The sequence below is a fragment of the Natrix helvetica genome (genome assembly GCF_964273705.1).
Source record: "Natrix helvetica genome assembly, chromosome: 1".
Classification (NCBI taxonomy): Eukaryota; Metazoa; Chordata; class Lepidosauria; order Squamata; family Natricidae; genus Natrix; species Natrix helvetica.
The window spans coordinates 274,781,139-274,799,488 of record NC_138548.1 but is presented as its reverse complement, the minus strand read 5'-3'; the positions used below and the strand labels follow the sequence as shown (position 1 = coordinate 274,799,488).

General features: G+C 39.5%; 1 protein-coding gene across 2 annotated transcripts in view; it reads left to right on the top strand.

The window, feature by feature from the left end:
- KCTD16 (potassium channel tetramerization domain containing 16) overlaps positions 1-18,350 on the top strand; it is a 204,439-nt gene that overhangs the window by 77,151 nt on the left and 108,938 nt on the right. The window lies entirely within an intron of this gene.

The following is an 18,350-nucleotide window of genomic DNA, read 5'->3' as shown; positions in this document are numbered from 1 at the left end:
TCTTCTGAAGAATTTTGAGCATAGCATGTGCAGCTGCACCTTTCACGTACGCAGCTGACATAATGAGCTTTGTCAGTCCCAGCTGTCTGTTTTGCTCTGTCCTCCTTACAGTTTGGAGGATGCTCAGTGCATATCTTTTCCTTTAAACTTTTAAAATGTTGCTCATTTTGTTTTTGCACTTTGCCAATCTTGCTTATCCAAAAAGAAATGAGATGTGGATGTGTAAGTGTGCATAATGTCTTGAGCAATGAACATTCGAAAATATAATCAGAAAAGCTCTGTCCAGATTGAGTGATGGCAATACTGTTCTGACTTCAAGGAAGTTTGCCCATCTTTGTGAAAATTTGTCTATCTTTGTGATAGTTTTTTTAAAAAGAACCGCAACAGTCTGTTCCTTAAAAAGGTTGTGTGCTTAGAAAAATCTGTGCTTTATGGTGTGGAAAGGAGTGGAAAAATAATACATTCAGATAATATAATTCTAAGAGCAACCCCTGGGCTTAGGGAAAAAATGGAAGCCTTTTAATAATTGCTTGAATAGGACTTAATTAATATTATGAATTTATTTTAAAAGGCATTCACATTTTTTTATCTAGAGTACATGCATTGTCTTTGCATTTCATTTATATGGAAAAATATGCCTCCTTGCATCTGTATGCACTCCTTCTGGGTGTTTATTAACCCAAAATGGTTTCATTAGCTGGTTATAATTAAATCTTTATGCAATGCTGTACATAAGCTGCTTAAACAAAGTATGAAAAATGAAAATTATTAAAGTTTTCTATAATACTGGGAAGTGGGTTAATGTGCCATTTGCTGCAGTTTGGTGCTGTTTCCTTTTGGGTGAGGAAGATAAACCTTGGCTGAATTCCATGCTTAGTTGAGCAACATAAATACAGTGTTTTCTATAGAATTATTCATATTTTAGCTTAACTAACTACTAGTTTTGGGAGTTGCTTATCTGAATCCTTCCTTCAGAACAAGTAAAGAGAGACTGTGCCCCTTACCATTTCTCTCTTAAGTTTCTTCATCTAATATGAAGTGATTTTGTAGCCCTCATGAGAAGACGCTGAAGAACAAGTTAAATATCCTGTTGGATGGAAAGTGAGATAAAAATTCGAAAAGTCAATAAATTCAAATCTTTAATGATGCTTCCCATGACTTCTATACACTCTTTCTTAGTAGGCCATTATAGTAATGTATATTGAAAGATAAATTATTTATTCACGATCTCATATTACAGTTAACTGCAAATTAGGTTCCAGGTATTGACTTTAATCAATTACTAAGTGATCCTAATTCTTTGAATCAAAATGAATTCAGTTTCCTTTGAGATGAATTAATTTTGAATCACTGAGAAATTCAATACAGTTTGATGAAGATAAGCCTACAAAGTCAGAAGATGATTTTAATTCTAGAAATTATTATTATTATTATTATTATTATTATTATTATTATTATTATTATTATTATTAATCATTTTTATATGCCGCACCCTCTCCACCAAGGGACTCGGGGCGGCATACAATTTACTACATAACAAATAAAAGACGAGGAGAGATACAAAAAGCATTATACACACACAATAAATAAATAATCAATTAATTAAAAACAGCAAAAGGCAATTAAAAAACAATTAAAACACCCAGAGTCAAACCTAATTTAAAATTGTATCCAGAGGGATTAGAATAGCTATAATTCAAGCCAGGCCGGCTAGTCGGAACAGGTGGGTCTTGAGTTTCATGCGGAAGGAGCGGAGATCGGTTGTTGTCCTGATGTCGGGGGGGAGGTCATTCCAGAGGGCTGGGCCCATCACAGAGAAGGCCCTGCCCCTCGGCGCCGCCCTCTGGCATTGCTTGGTGGACGGCACCCGGAGAAGTCCCTCCCTGTGAGAGCGAATTGGTCACAGGGATGTATGGGGCAGGTTAAATTAAGGTCCTTTTCAGGGGTGGGTTCCAGCAGCCCAACTCCCGGTTCGCTCGTAGGTGCGCACACTTGATGCGCATTGTACGCATGTGCATAGTGCAATAAAATTTGCTCTGCGTATGTGCAGAAGCAAAATATAAGATGGCGCCACCTATGGCGCCACCTGGAGAACTCAGGCCAGGGTCGCTGCCAATTCCAGCGACCCAGGCTCCCAAACCACTACCGGTTCAGCTGAACCAGTCTGAACCAGTAGGAACCCACCACTGATCCTTTTATATAATAGTGAGAAGAGATTTTCTTTAGTGGTTTTAGAAGAAGTAGCATCTTATTTGGTGCTTTTAGTTTAGACGTGCAAACAAAGCCTTCTACCATCAGCTCTTCAAGCACTTTTCTCTTGCTCAGCTTTCAGAAAAAAAGTAGACTGCTGAAATCAAATCAGAGTTGTGGGCAGTTGAATATCAATACTGATTTTGGTTTCATATCCTGGGCAATTTTTGGAACAGAAAGATGCCCTAAGAGGTAGAGTTGAGAGTGTGATGAAGTTTGAATTCTGTTGACAAGACACAGAAGTAACTGTTGACAGCCTTCAAAGATAACATTTTGTTAATTTTGCTCAAACATGTTGGATCCTGATATGAATGAAACCTTTGCTTTGAAAAAAATGAAGGACCATATCCCATTAATAAGCCATCATCTTTCAATGGGAATCCTCTTCAGTCCCTGGTATTTTCAGACGGATGGAAAAATCTCCATCCTGAAACTCTGGGGAACCGCCAACTATGACTGCTATAGAGTTGATGGGCTGACTTGGCCTCCAAAATCCAGTGCTAAAATTTACTAATTTTCTCTTGCTCGATCTATGCTAAGGTCACAAAAAGTGCTTTGTCCTTACTAAGTAAATAGATGAAAGCATTCACTTATAAGGCACGAAGATAATTTGTAACCTTTGCAGCATTCTAAAAATAATTATTTGTAAAAAATTTTGCTCTGTTCTCTGTATTTGTAAATCAAGACTGGGAATAGCATGATACCTATCAAGCTTTTAAAAAATATTTTGGATGTTATTAAGAAAATGAAGATGTTCTTCACGGCAATGCCATTCTCCCCAGAACTTCCTACTAGAGGGAAAAATTAATCATGTCTTTTTCCCACTAGCTATATTTTTTCTATAGCACAGCCATATTTATTACATCCCAACGGATGCTTCAGAAAGTTATGTTAGTGATTAATGACAGACATTTCCCTAGAAAATGTGCATTTTATACGTTGTTGCTGCCGTTGTCTGAAAATCATCGTTATTTTGCATTTTCTTCTCAGAAAGTCCCATGAGTGCCAATAAAATTTATGATTGATTAAAACATCACTACCATAGAAAATTGCTAAACATTTTTTTTATGTTGTCCCATTGATTTACTTATTTGTATTTCTTAGATCCATATTGTTGATAAGGTTAGGGCACCAACGCTAATCCAGGGAAGTAAAATAGCGGAGAACAGTCTTTTCATGTCTTTCATGTGTCTTGTTTTGCTGCTGTGATAGTAAATTATGGATAACCAAGCCGCAGATGCAGGTTTTAAATGGCCAGGGCAAGGATGAACTCCATACATACGTACATACGACTTTAGCAACAGAGTGGTCAATGCCTGGAATGTGTTGCCCGACTTAGTGGTTTCTTCCCAAAACTCCCACAACTTTAACCTTAAATTGTCTACCGTTGACCTCACCCCATTCCTAAAAGGTCTGTAAGGGGCGTGCATAAGCGCACCAGCGTGCCACGATCCCTGTCCTAACAACCCCATTTATTTGCATCCATTTCATGGATTCATAATCTTGTATATACTTATATCTAATATCTTATACATGCTTGAAAAATAATAATAAAAAAATTAGGTAAATCAAAATAGAAAATAAAAGCTATGAAAGACACCAAGTGGCTCCAAGTATGAGATGCTATTGAATCGAAAGAGAAAGGAAAAAGACTTTTTCATCATGGTTGCTGTGAATCCCACCTAGGGGCTATCCACCTATGTTGAGCCCAGTACCAAACTGCCTATAGCTCAGCTCACAAATCTTCCAAAAACCTCTTGTTTTGTGTTAGCAAATTTGTCCTTGAGCTGTTTGTCTTCTTTTACTGAAATTCTTTATTCTGCCTTTTTTTTCTCATTAAAGTTTATTTAAATTCTCTCAGCCCTTCTTCAAAACTCCATAGAGTTGTTTTCTCCTGTTGTAGACATCCAGCTTTTAGGCTTACAGCTGTTAGGACCCTCACGGATAGACACAACCCACTCTTCTTTGCCTCAGTGATAGTCATACAGTAGACTTGTAAGCATTGCTAAACATTCTGTAAATGGGAATACTTGAGAATATCATATGGGAACAGCAGTTTAATCCCCTTTCTCCTTTTATCTGAAAAAGCCAAATGAGTTTCTGTTTTATTCTCTTATGGGGTGATAATTCTCTTTTTTCTAACTCATTAATAAGCATTTCATGCCTTATTTTAATATATATTAGGTTAAAAAATTAATATATTTTTTATATGTCCACCATGTCTTGCCTGGTACCTGGCACTTATTTCCTCTTCTCTTCTCTTCTCTTCTCTTCTCTTCTCTTCTCTTCTCTTCTCTTCTCTTCTCTTCTCTTCTCTTCTCTTCTCTTCTCTTCCCTTCCCTTCCCTTCCCTTCCCTTCCCTTCTCCTCTCCTCCCCTCCCCTCTCTCTTCAAATACTAAGCTTTGATCTTTACAAAGAAGATCAGTATGAGACTTCTTCATCTATGGCACACAATAATCTTGAAATTCTTGAGCTATATAGGAAAAATCTGGATAACAAATTGAAAGCAGCAGATATGAGAAAAGCTCTGTGGTGTACAAATATACATTAAACCCTTAAAAAAACACCACACACACAAAAAAAACCTCCACATGACATCAGTAGCAGACCACACTTATTTTGTGGAGAGCAGGAAAGACACTTAAAGTGTTTTAGCTGCCACAAAAGACATTGATGAAGGGTCAGATGATGAAGCAGTATTCAATAAACCACATATCATAGTTGATAGCTTAGCACTCATCCAACTTAGCTTAATGTCATATGAGAACTCAGTCACAGTTTTTAACCAATAATTTGTCATTTCTATAAGACCCAATTTAAATGATGAAATACTAAAGGTAGTCTTTGACGTATAGCAATTAATTTAGTGATTGTTAAAAATTACAATGGTACTGAAAACAGTGACTTATGACCATTTTTCACACTTACAATTGTGCTCACATGATCAAGATTCTGATTTTTGGCAACAGACTCATATTTATAATGGTTGCTTTGTCCTGGGGTCATGTGATAACCTTTTGCGATCGTATAACAAGCAAAATCAATGGGGGAGCCAGAGTCACTTAACAACCATGTGACCAACATAACAACTGCAGTGATTTACTTAACAACTGTGGTTGTAAAATGGGGCAGAATTCACTTTACAACTGTCTGGCTTGGCAACAGAAACTTTGGGTTCAATTGTGGTCATAAGTCAAGGACTATCTCTATCAAGATTGTCTCTCTCCCTCTCTGTACATTTTGATGTTGTGTTTGGGAATATAGTGTGTAAAGAAGGAAGGCATATCTCTCATTCCAAGGAAAACCCACCCAAAATTATAACATTTGCCTCAAGGGAACCAAACACAAATAAGCTTGCAAATGCCAGTTACTTGGCTAGCTTCCATGATTGCAATCTTCCTTCAATGTATCTCCCTAGTAGAGCTTGTGTTATTTATTTAACAGTATTTAAGGCCATAAGTGCTATGCAGACTGTGGGCAATGTACAACAGCTGAAAATCAATAGAATAACAGTAGCACAATCTAATAATAATGGTACTTAACAAACTATGTTCATCCTTAAACAGATGACCTATGGGCCTAAGGCTCACTGGAATACTACCAGTTAAAGGCACTTAGAAGTGTGTGACTCACCAAAGAGATGAATCACAGACTGTCCATCTGTAACAGGAGTTATTTCATGGTTGACTCAGCCTTCCATCCTTCCGAGGTCAGTAAAATGAGGACCCAGATTGTTGGGGGCAATATGCTGAATCTGTAAACCACTTAGAGAGGGCTGTAAAGCACTGTGAAACAGTGTATAAGTAAGTGATATTGCTATTTAGTAGTTATCAATTCTTTGAATTCATGCAGACACCTTCTTACTGTATTGGTCTCAGATGTTTTCACTGTTACTTTCAATCTGCTGTGTCAGTCTTAGGAATTGAAGGTGTGGGGACTCTATGGGAACTATATTTCATGACATGATACTTCACCAAACAACTCCAAAAGCTGCAGAAGTTTTTGCAGAAGAAGGCTCTGTACCAGTACCATGTACAAATTAACAGATGACCATTCATAGAATTCCTGTTACAGATAGTAACTACTGGTTCCATCTCAGTTATAACTTTGTTATTTAGAAGAATTATTCCAATTCCTCGCGTGCCCTTACCAATGGCTCCGCGTGCCACCTGTGGCACGTGTGCCATAGGTTCGCCATCACTGATATAGTGCAAAGTTTTCAGTGTTGACTTTTCTTTTGATATGGGGTTGAAATAATTGAAGGACTCAAGGAAATCTCCCAGGAAAAAGTATTGCATTCAGCATGAGCATTTCTACTTATGGGACCATTTCCCTCATTCTAAAAGATATTTGTGCAACATATTTAAAAGACAGGCCAGGCAATTAAAACTGACAATCTGTTTGATGCATAAAAAGAAACTGGATTACTTCAAAGATACAAAGCATCTTTGTATGCTTATTGCGCATCTCTCAGATAAGTGTTGGAAGGCTCAGTCCTAGAATCCAGGGTACTTAATATTTTTATAAGGCATTTTGAGTGTTGGCATAGAGTGAATATTTATGCAATGTACAAATGACATAAATATGGAAAGGGTAGCTAACATCATGAAAGATGGAATCAAAATTCAAAATGATTTTGTTGGTCTGGAATATAGCAATAATAGCACTTAGACTTATATACACCTCATACTGCTTTTACAGCCCTCTCTAAGCGGTTTGCAGAGTCAGCATATTTTCCCCAACAATCTGGATCCTCATTTTAACCACCTCGGAAGGATGGAAGGCTGAGTCCACCTTGAGCCTGGTGAGATTTAAACTGCTGAACTGCAGCTAGTAGTCAGCTGAAATAGCCTGCAGTACTGCAATCTAACCACTGCGCCATCTCCATTCGTAATATGGAACCAAACAATTTTTTGACTGACAGGATCTGATGGGATCCCTGTTCATTGTAATAGGTGAGGTGGATTAGTCCTATAGAGATAAGGCAATTCCTTAGATACCCTGGACTATGCCATCAAGGCCTTTAAAGCTGATGACCAAGATCTTTAGATTAGCTAGATTAGGTTAGAGTAACTCTCATCCTGTTGGCCTTTTTGTAAAGCCTTGAAGATGTGCCTGTGTCTCTGGGCATGGCACAACCCCTGAAATGTTAGGTTGATGGTTGCTTGGAACTTTATCTCAGCCGCTGATTATGAATTTGTTGATTGTTGATTGTTTTTATGCTGTGTTTTTAATTGTTGTTAGCCACCCGGAGTCATAACAATAAGATATGTAGCCATATAAATTTAAAATAAATACCCCATTTCCCTGAAAATAAGACCTCCCTGGATAATAAGCCCAATCGGACTTTTGAACGCATGCACTAAAATATGCCCTCCACGCAAAATAAGCCCTCCCTGAAAATATTGCAACACAGCAGCAGCCATGAGGTGACCATGCTCACCTCCTCCTGCACCTCAAAATATTAGGACCTCCCTGAAAATAAGGCCAAGTGCTTATTTTTGGGGTGAAAAGAAAATAAGACCCTGTCTTATTTTTGTGGAAATGGTAAATAAATGTTGCACTACAAGCAGTTCTCAACTTACAACCACAATTGAACCCAAAATGTATGTTATTAAGTGAGAAATTTGTTAAATGGGCTTTTCCCCATTTTACGACTTTTCTTGCCACATTTGTTAAGTGAATCACTGAAGTTGTTAAATTAGTAACATGTTTGTTATGTGAATCTGGCTTCCCCATTGTCTTTGCTAATCAAAAGGTCACAAATGTTGACTACATGACTTCAGGACACTGCAACAGTCATAAATATGAACCAGTTGTCAAGATCCAAATGTAAATCAGGTGGCTTGGGGATGCTGGAATGGTCATAAGTGTGAAATATGGTCATAAGTCACTTTTCAATGCCATTTGAACAGTTGAACAAAGGAACTGTTGTAACTTGAGCACTGCCTGTATTTCACACTCCCATGCAAAATATTTCCTGACTTCTACCACACTTCTTTTCTCTATATTTTACACAACATATATCCTGTTTAGAGTTACAGTGACCACCAGGAGGCAGTATGTGACCAATTTTATCTTTATTAGGAATCTTCAGATGTACATAGCCAGTTATCATTCTATGGTGAGCAAGCCCTCTACTGCAGAGCTATGAAACTCACAGCCCACAGTCCAGATGTGTCACGCATGCATGGTTTAGCAAAGAGGAAAAAAGTCCTGCTATTCATGTGACAACGCGTGATGACGCGAGTTTGACACCCCTGCTCTACTTGGAATTCAACTCATGGACCTTTGCACTTTAGATAACTACTGCATAGCAATGCAATAGTTTTAGGAGCTATCCAGGTTCTGAATCTCAGCACTCTGGAAATACATAGAAGAAAATGTGAATGTTATGAGGGGAAAAACATATGTGACAGTATGACATAATGTAACATCTATATATATTTCTGCTGTGAAAGCCTAAAGCAAAATGGACTACATATACCATTCTAATAGATTTTAAGAAGACATTGATGATAGAAAGTGGCAAAAAGATGATCAGGATGGAAAGAAAGAATACTATTTCATTCTATAAAGAACATTTGAAATAAATGATTGTATGCAATACGAATGTGTGAATATTGTAAGGAGATATGAGAACTGCCATGTATACCATATAGCAGGCTCATTCTTAATAAGCATCAGGAATCAAAATTAGAAGCATTCCAATTTCAGGGAAGCAACTTTTGGTTAAATATTTAGGAAATGCTTCTTAGAGGTAGAAGTTATTAAAGAATAAACAGGCTACTTCTGGAAACAATGGCTTCTCATTCCTGGTAGCTCAATCCTGCATTTAACATAATTGACTGCAATGATTTTCAAGGTCTTTTCTGATTCCATAATTGTTCATAAATCATGAAATGATAAGGCTCCCTCTCTGCTGAGTGACCAATTTAGCAAAAAACTCTGTGTAGCTAATCATATAAAACTTCACTTTTCTGCATAATGGTTCTGAGCTTAATGGAAAAGCTTTCATAAATTTATACTTTCCAAGTTTCTCTGGGAGTAAGGCGGAAACCGTTTAACCTTCACCTTCAGAATACTCCAAGATTGCTTAGTTGAATTGTCTTGTGTCCACTAGCTCCAGCACCAGCAGACAGATGTTTCAATCAGCTTCTTAGCACTCTTTTGAGAGAATTTAATTTACATGAAATGCAGGGAAAGTGAAGGAGCTGTCTCTGGTGTTTCAGATTGTTCTTCAAAAGATTCTCAGTTTTGAGATAGGAATTATTGCATAAACGCATGGGAATGAGATTGTGCGGACACCTATATGATGTATGGCAAATTATCTTTTTTTGAGAGAGAACAAGGGAGACCCTCAGAGCAAAAACCATAGCATCATTACATTAATTTTAAAACAAAATAATCTAGACATTGTAACTATCAGAATTAATAAGTATAAAGTTAAGAGCGGGAACAGTGGGTTTATCTAGAATTTTGAGGGTACTCTTATAAAATAGCTTTTGCTAGGAGGGGGTGTATTCCTGTCCACAAAGTAATATATTTAGTTTTAAAATGACTTATTTACCAGAAAGCTATCTTCCTCTCTTTTTAGTGACCCGGTTGTTTTTTCTCTATCACCCCAATTTTTGCATCTATTCTCTCTTTTATTCTCATCATTATTCATAAGTAGATGAGCATTTTCCAACAAAGCCTCTAAATTATATATAAACTATATGTCTAAAGGGCCTATGTGAGTGAGATGGTACAGGGTGATTCTTTGCTTTGCAGTATTTCCATTTGATTGTTTTTATATTAATCATTATAATCTAAAACAAAATTAATAGCCTAGTGGGGCAGGGATTTTGCCAGGTGAGATGTCTATATGCAGCATGCTACATGCACCTGTTTTTAGCCAAAGTGTAAATGGAAGTTGAATTTTGACATGTTATGCATGGCTTATGCTCATGTTTATAATTATAGAGAAAGTAGCAATCATCCCAAATCTACACAAGAAGCACTGGAATCTCTGCCAGCTATCCAGTTCCAAGATTTGAATAAAAGCTGTGAGTTGTTTGGCTAGGCAATGCCAACTTACAAAGCACAGAAGCTCCCACTACTCTTTCTAGATCCAAATTCATACACAGGTAAAATGCAACTTCTGTTCTGTAATGAATAGCAGGCCACACAGAGTTTGACTTAACTAACACAACCTGCCAGAAAACTTTGCAGTCATTTGAGTAGAGTTCACTATGTGGACTAAGGGAACATTGAGATGAAAAAGATTTGTCTTGTCTTATGTCGTGTGGTAAATTTTATAGGCCAGTGATAATAACTGACATTGTGTGTTAACAGTAACTCTTTGATTTAAGTATCAACTAACTTGGAAAAATCATTATAGAATTCATGAAGTTTTATTTTAAAGTAAAGTGATACTCATGTGTAACTAAATGTGTCCAGACCAAATTTTAAAAAAAGGAATACTTCCAGTTCCAAGAGGTATCAAGAATGCTGTTTTATGGTTACAAAGAGGTTTGGTTTTTGCATGTGCCACAGTCTGGAATCTCTCTATTGCCTTAATTTCGGATTAAATTGAATTTTTCTTCTGTGAGTTTGGGTCCTCAGACAGATACCATTTTAAATTGGCTAACAAAAGCTAATAGCAGATTCCAATATTTTAGACTGTCTTTGGAAGGTCTCTGTCCATTAGGGCTTGAAAATGCCAAGCCTTCATCTTAAACAATGTACTGTATCTGGGACATTGATTTTCAAACCAGTTGAAGCCTTGTATTCAACTCTACTGTTTATGGATTCTTCTCAAATGGGCACATCCCCTCATCTTACCTCTCTTCCATTCCCATTCTGAAATTTTGTAATGCTTCCAGCTTGCCTTGGTTGGATGCACTACCTTTTTCAGTTCTCTGGGCATGAAATAATAATAACAATAAACTCATTTTCAGCCATGCTTATGCCTATGTGGAGATGGTTCTGTAGAATCCCTAAGCCATATGTTCTTTTGTGGTTCTCTCTATAGAGAATCATGGAAGAGATATATTTATCTTACTTTAAAGAACTACCCTAGCAGATACATGTGTATCTGTCTCTGCTTCTCTCTGACTAAAAGCCCCGGCATATCTTTCCAGGTTGCCCAGATTTTGTATTATCATTTGTCCTATCTGTCCTATCTAGGGTTGACATTTAGGCATATAGGCTGACATTTTAGAATTGTGGTGATTGCCAACGCTATTTGTAGTACAGTTACTATAATAATGTATTTTATGACATTTCGTTGCTTTTTAAAGTTTTATCAATAGTTCCAGATCTACGTATTTTATTGTTGTGCTTTTTGGCCCCAAAGCCATAATAAAGGCTTGATTTGATAACTCATGTGTAACTAACTTTTAGCAATGCTATGGAGTTCCCCACTTTCTGGGGAAATGGGAAATAAAAGCTGAAAGGAAGACTGGAAGCGCTGTTTTTCTTTCGACAGAAATTGTGTTGCATCTCAGCCTTTTCCAACAGAACACAGAGTACACAAAATTGGTGGCAGGCCAAGGGTAGCATCTGCACTTACATTCTGTGAATTACCAAACAATCTGTTGCTAGATGAAATAGATGCAGATTCCACATCAAGCTTTCTGAACACCTTGTAGTAGTTTCAAAGCCATTTCATTCCCATTTCCAATAATCACACTTTATTTATTTGGCCAAGAAATATATATTCTGTCTTTCTGTTTGCTTAGCCAAGATGGCTAATCAAATCAAAGTTGCATAAAGAACATCTCCCTCTTGCTATATGGGAAGCTATCTCATAGCAGGTGAAGCAATTTGTCTGCCTTGACTAATTTTATCTCTTCTAACTGGCAGCCGCATCAGGCGAGCAGGATTTTTGCTCCTATCACCTGCTCCTGTTTTCTTTGGATCTGATATTCTGTATGGTGAGGCTGAGCCAGACCTTGTATGCTCTACTACACGGGCGTCAAATTCGCCGCATCACATTGACGTCATGTGATGTATCATGATGTTTTTCCTTTCGCGGAGCTGGGGAGGGCGTGGCTTGTGCATGATGCATCTGGCCCGCGGGCTGCCAGTTTGACACCCCTGCTCTACTACTCCACTCCTCCTCTCCTGCTCCACTACACCCTGCTCTATTACTCCATTCCTCTGCCCACAATAGAATACCTTATGCCACCAGTCTTGAAATTTTGAGCTTGGACAACTTTGAACTACGTTGCCTACAGTCTGACCTAAGCATAGTACACAAAATTGCCTGCTACAATGTCCTACCTGTCAACAACTACTTCAGCTTCAACCACAATAAAACATGGGCAAACAATAGATTCAAACTCAAGGTAAACTGCTCCAAACTCGATTGCAGAAAATACGACTTCAGCAATAGAGTGGTCAATGCCTGGAATGCTCTACCTGACTCCATTGTTACTTCCTCAAACCCCCATAGCTTCAACCTTATACTGTCTACTGTGGACCTTGCATCATTCCTAAGAGGTCTGTAAGGGGGCTTGCATAAGCGCACCAGCATGCCTACCATCCCTGTCCTACTATCCCCATTTATTTGTACTCATTTCATGTGCTGATGTCCATGTTTATACTTACACCTGTTATTATATGTTTGACAAACAAATGATAAATAAAATAAATAATGAAATAAAATAAATAAATAAAATAAATAAAATAAAATAAATGAAATAAATGAATAAAATAAAATAAAATAATAAATAAATATATAAATAAATAAATAAATAAATAAATAATAAATAAATAAATAAATAAATAAATAAATAAATAAATAAATAAATAAATAAATACTATCTTAATGAAGATAGCCCTACCATTAGACTATGAAGTGAAATTACTATTTAAGAGAGTATTTAAGACATTTCTTTTGTGGTATATACACACAGACACACATATACACATACACAGACAGACAAACAGACACACACACACACACACACACACACACACAAAACACAACACACACACAGTGGGCTTTTAGCCTGCAAGTCAAATGTCAGTGGTGAACAAGAAAACCAGTAAATAACAATTAAGATAAGCTCTGGCTGCTGTACTGAAAATAATATAAAATTAAAAAAAAACAGTATGATATGCCACTTCTAAAAAAATGTATAATATTATGAGGCACATAGAAAAGGGATGAGAGTGATACACAACTCTGTTTTTGTCAGACATCACACTTGTGGACGCTGCTGATTAAAATTCAAGTAAAAAAAAAAGCAAAGTTAGACATATAAACATATCTCCAGCTATTTAAAAATCATAGCCAAACATCACGACAACGGCACACCCAAATCAATTTAAAAAATCATTTAAAAGGGCATTGGCAATTAAAATATGGCAGGAAGCTAAATGTGGCCACTACATCGGAAAACATGAGAGTAAAAATATGTCGTTTTTTTCCTTTGAAGCATGAGAAAGAAGAGGCTGTATGGATGTTTTGAGGAGGATTGGCATGGCCATAAAAAAAGCACAAACCCTTAATGCTGTTTGATCCTTTCCTAGGTAGCAAACTTGAAAAGTCTTTTTTTGCAGTGTGTAGACCCCAGGAAAGTACCTTTGGAAGAAGCCATTCTTTCCAACAGGAGAGGTTTAAGCTGTACATGCAGGGGTGAAATTCAGCAGGTTCTGGAAAACCGATAGTGGATATTTGGAATAGTTTGGAGAACCAGCAAATACCACCTCTGGCTGGCCCCAGAGTGGGGTGGGAATGGGGATTTTGCAGTATCCTTCCCCTGCCCACTAAGCCACGCCCACAGAACCGATAGTAAAAAAAAATGAATTTCACCACTGTGTACATATAATACTCAGCACTACATTAACTTGTAATTAGCTGATGTTTATGTAAGTTAGTGTTAAGTCCTCGAGGCTACAACGCCATTGATTATCATTGCTGGCCCCTGATTGGTTGAGTTGCGAGCAGCCAGCTGGCAGGAGAATGCAGCCATTCTATTGGTTCAGCATCTGACAGCTCTAGTATAAAAAGGGCTGTCAGCGGTCAGATGTTGCAGTTTGCCGGGTTGAGGTTTGCCTTACATTTGGCTGTGTTATACTGTTAATAAAGTTTGTGTTAGCTTCAACCTGCCTTGCCTCAGTTCCTGTCTGCCTCGTTCTTCCTACAGAACACTGGCGACGATGGTGGAATCAGGTCTGAGGTAAAGGAAAAGTGAAGTCACTAATAAGAGCTGCCTCAAGTCACAGGCAATGAGAAGTCACTCCAAGGCTAATTCCTCAAGTTCCATCCTTCTAAGGATGGCTAATCTACTGGCATTCACGGCATTCAGCCTGGCCACTGAAACATGGGACACCTACCTTGAGCGGTTCGAGTGCTTCCTGAAGGCAAACAACTTCACTGGTTTGTCCAGTGGCTGTAAAGGAGGATATTTTCTCAGTGCAAGTGGTCACAAGATGTTTGGAATAGCCAGGGCTTTAGCAGCCCCTCAATCCATCCATTCGATGCCTTGGGAGACTCTTTTGGAGAAACTTAAAAATCATTACTCTCCAACTCCCTCGCACACAACCAGATGTTATGCGTTTAGGCAGAGGACCCAAAGAGAAGGGGAATCTGTGAGTGATTACATGGCTTCCCTCAGAACAGCGGCCCTGCACTGTGACTTTCATGTGCTGCATGATGCCCTGTTAGAACAGCTGGTCTGTGGTATCAAAGACCTCAGAGTTCAGTGACACTTGCTGGCATGAAAAGAGCTGAGCCTTCAGGCAGCCGTGGATGAAGCCACAGCATATGAAATGTTGGACAAATCCATCGCAGAAATTCAGATATTTCTGCCACCGGCCACCCATGCCAGCAGGGGCCATGCTGTCCACCATGAAGAAGATGACGAAGAAGACTTCTCAGTCATGGAAGAAGAGATTAGCCACCTCAAACTGGCCACCAGGAACAAACGGACTCAGGCTGATTTTTTTTTACCTCAGGCGGGTTGCCTGAGTTGTGGCGGGAACCATGCAAGGTCAGTCTTCAGGTTCAAAGCTGCAATATGCCATCAGTGTGACAGGAAAGGACATTTAGCCAAGGTCTGCAGAGCGGCCATGCCAATCGCTGACCCGCCTCCGAAGCTGCCTTGTCTAGACAATTTGTAAAATTACTTCCCAAACACAGCGAAGACTGCTTTGCCATTGCAGGTGACCAGCAGCACTCTAATTGGGCTATCAGCCATGCATCCCTGACTAAGCCTACCCATAAGATATACCTGACTGTGGGCATAGAGGGAGAGCCCTGCAAGATGGAAGTGGACACTGGCTCTTCCAAATGGATAGTGCCCAGCCTGATGAAAGCTCAACTCAGGCAGTGCCAACTTCGCCTCAGTGGACTATCAAGGACAGCCAATACCCATTGTGGGTTGCAGCACATTCACCAGCAATAACTTCCAGGGGCTCTTCCCTTCATCATTGTAGATGGCCATCTGCCCAGCCTCCTGGGGCTTGACTGGTTCTCTGCATTGGGGCTCAACATCTCCGGCATCCATTCTGTTGTTCCAGATTCCTTCGCCACGCTGGCTAGCAAGTTCACGGACGTATTTGACAATAAGCTTGGTAAATATAATGGGACCCCCATTTCTTTTAACTTGGACCCCCAGGTGGCGCCAATACGTCTGAAACCCAGGAGAGTGCCTTTTGCTCTTTGGCCCAAAGTAGATTTAGAGCTACAGTGTATTCTGCCCCATACATCCCTGCGACCAATCCGCTCGCACAGAGAGGGTCTCCTCCAGGTGCCATCCACCAGGCAGTGCCGGGGGGCGGCGCCTAGGAGTAGAGCCTTCTCTGTGGCGGGCCCAGCCCTGTGGAATAACCTCCCCCCGGATATTAGGAATACCTCTGACCTCCGCTCCTTTCGTGTAAAGCTCAAGACCCACCTATTTCAAGTAGCTGGCCTGGCTCAACTTTGATCCAACTATATCGCTCCTGACGGGTTTTTTATTTTTATTTTTTATTTGGGGTATTTTAATTGTATTCAATTATTTAGGGGTTTTTAAACATTGTGTTTTTAATTGTTTTTATTCATCAGCTCACCTCCTCCTTGTATATGTATATGTCTTGGTATACGTTTTTGTTATATGTATGTTTGTCTATATATTTATTTCCTATGTTTTATTGTACGCCGCCCCGAGTCCTTCGGGAGAGGGTGCGGCTAAGAAATAAATTATTATTATTATTATTATTATTATTATTATTATTATTATTATTATTATTATTATTATTATTATTATTACATAAATTAATAGCACAAGGAGTGCTCGAAGCAGTAGACCACTCCTCCTGGGAGACCCCCATAGTAATAACTATTAAGCAGGATGATAGTATTAGAAATTGCGGGGATTTTAAATGCACCATTAATAAAGGGTTGTAATCCAATCCTTACCCAGTGCCAGTGGTTCAACATCTGCTCCATTCCTTGGGCCAGGGAAACAATTTTTCCAAGTTAGACTTGGCACAAGCATTACCAGCAGCTCCCAGTGGACAAAGCCACTGCCATGGCTCAAACCATCATAACACACCGGGAAGCTTTCAAATGTGAATGCTTGCAATTTGGGGTCAGTGTAGCCCCAGGTATTTTCCAGAGCCTAATGGAGCTGATGCTCCAGGGGCTGCCAGGGGTGGTACCCTATTTTGATGACGTGCTTATATCCACTTTGGATCAAGTTGAGCTCATTAATAAATTAAGAGCAGTCCTGACCCATTTCTGCCAAGCGGGGCTGAAACTCAAACAAGAAAAGTGTAGGATAGGGGTCCCCAGTGTAGAATTTTGGGGGTATCTAGTTGATTCCAAAGACATCCACTCTACTCCATCCAAGGTAGAGGCAATTAAGAAAGCTCCCACACCCTCCTCTAAGGGTGAGCTGCAAGCCTTTCTGGGGCTGCTTAATTTTCACCCCATTTTTTTACACCATAAGGCATCTTTGGCGGAGCCTCTTCATAGGCTCCTGGACTCCAAGACACCCTGGCATTGGGGGTCTAAGGAAGCCCAAGCCTTTAGGACAGTTAAGGATGTCCTTACATCCAAATCTTTATTAGTGGAATACAGTGATCGCCTTCCATTAACTTTGGGGTGTGATGCATCACCTTATGGCATTAGGGCCGTTCTGAGTCACATCCTACCTAATGGCTCAAAGCCCCAATTGCCTATTATTCATGCACGCTCTTAGCAGGTGAAAGAAATTACAGTCAGCTGGATAAGGTGGCCCTAGCTGCTGTAGCAGGGGTAAAGCGGTTTCACGGTTACGTTTATGGTCGGTTTTTTCACTTAGTGACCGACCATAAACCCCTCTTGGGTCTTCTGGCAGGGGATTGCCAGACTCATCAGATTTTGTCTCCAAGAATGTCCAGATGGACAGTCTTTCTAGCGGCGTATAATTATCAGCTACAATATAGGGCAGGAGAAAACTAGGGGCACGCTGATGCCCTCAGTCGCTGCCTTCTGCCAGCGCTTGTTTTGGACGCTACTCCTACAGTTTCAATCCTCTTAATTGAAGAGTTGGCCATGCCAGTATCCATCCAGGATATTGCCAGGCTCTCTGCCACAGACCCCATATTGGCCCAAGTTTTGAATTGGGTGTGCAGGGTGTGGCCACAGGGGCCAGTAGATCCTGAGTTTCACCCCTATTATATATGGCAGCATGAGCTGTCCATCCTTAATGGGTGCCTGTTATGGGGCAATAGGGTGGTAGCTCCCCCAAAGCTTAGGTCGCCAATTTTAAGTTGCCTGCACACTGCTCACCCAGGCATTGTGCACATGAAGGCTTTGGACCGAAGCTATGTGTGCTGGCCCTAGTATAAAAAGGGCTGTCAACTGTCAAATGTTGCTGTTTGCCGGGTCAAAGTTTGCCTTACATTTGGCCGTGTTATACTGTTAATAAAGGTTGTGTTAGCTTCAACCTGCCTTACCTTAGTTCCTGTCTGCCTTGTTCTTCCTACAGAACATTTAATATTAACTTTGAATTAATAGTTAACATTATAGCTAAGGTTATAATGCTGTTAGTTAACAATTGGGAGCCAAGCAACTTAGCTTGCGTGATTTGCCATGGGATATCACAGACTCCCAACTGTGACATTCTGTGTTGGCTGC